We start from the raw sequence: 1,289 nt of genomic DNA on the forward strand, positions 1-1,289 counted from the left end.
CCTTTGTGAGATCTTTCTAACTTAATCTCTAGTTAAATCGTCGGCCCGCGTGCTGGCAAGTTTTTCAATTCTTAGATAAATTGTGAGCCCGCGTGGAGGCAATTTAATTTTCTTTGCATATTTTTCAAGCAAGGGAGTGTGGGATTAATGTATGTGGAAAATGGTTGTTGATTGATTTGTTGTGGGGGTGAAGTGATTGTTATTTGCTTGTTATTTGTTTAGCTAGTGTATGCATGGTCGTAGGTCATTAAATCCTACTTTTGTCCCTCCTAATTTGCATCTTGAATCTGTTGTTCGTAATCCTAGGGGAAGAGGTAGTTCTCTTCACTTAATTTCACCAATGGAGGAATTGAATGATGACCATGTGGAGGACCTTGGTTACATAGACCAACAAGGCATCCTCCACCCTAATACGCATCATGAAAACATTTAAGTACCGTTGGGCATGCCTAGACCATTCATTTACCCACAACAACAAGGCCATGTTCCATTGGAAATGCCTCAGCCAATTTTTGCTCCATAACCTCCCATGGTTCAAGCTAATCAAGGTGTTCGTTTAGCACCACCAATTGTGAATCCTCCCATTGCTTTAAGAGACCATTATGTGCCTAATAAATACAATGCACCTACTTGCATTCAATTGCCCCCATTTAGAGCACATCATTATGAGATTAAATTGCAAACCATTCAAATGCTTCCTAACTATCACGGACTTCCAAGTGAAAAACCTTACAAGCATTTGGGTGAGTTTCTTGAAATGTGTTCCACCATGAAATACACGGACATGCCAAAAGAAGTGTTAAGACTCAAAATTTTTCCTTTTACCCTTAAAGACAAGGCAAAATATTGGTTTAACAATCTTAGGCCTTTTTCAATAACTTCTTAGGCAGAAATGCAACAAGAATTCTTGAAGAAGTGCTACCCGGTTTCTAAGACCAATGCTATGAGGACATCCATTCGTGAATTTTCTCAAGGGGATGGGGAAATGTTTCATGAGGCATGGGAAAGGTTTAATGATTTGCTTAGGAAATGCCCACATCATGACCTACCTAAGTGGCAACTAGTTCAATATTTCTTTGAAAGTTCGCCGGATAATCACAAGGGTATGGTTGATGCATCTATGGGTGGCTCTTATCTTGACAAGCATGAGAATGATGTGTGGCAATTGTACGAAAGTATGAGTGAAAATTCAACGCATAGAGCCTTATCTTCTAAAAATGGTAGAAATCTAGGTTCAAGGAAGAATGTTGGCTTATATCAGACTTCACTCGTCCACTAGGGGTAACCTA

The 1,289-nt window shown here is 39.6% G+C and overlaps 1 pseudogene; it reads right to left on the reverse strand.

Annotated features, from left to right (window-relative positions):
* Nucleotides 1-949: 949 nt before the first annotated feature.
* LOC132310630 (small nucleolar RNA R71) lies at nucleotides 950-1,047 on the reverse strand (annotated as a pseudogene).
* Between the last annotated feature and the right edge of the window lie 242 nt (nucleotides 1,048-1,289).

Source organism: Cornus florida, unplaced genomic scaffold (assembly GCF_030987335.1).
Source record: "Cornus florida cultivar Cherokee Brave unplaced genomic scaffold, ASM3098733v1 CherokeeBrave_3.0.0_Hap2_Chr05, whole genome shotgun sequence".
NCBI lineage: Eukaryota > Viridiplantae > Streptophyta > Magnoliopsida > Cornales > Cornaceae > Cornus > Cornus florida.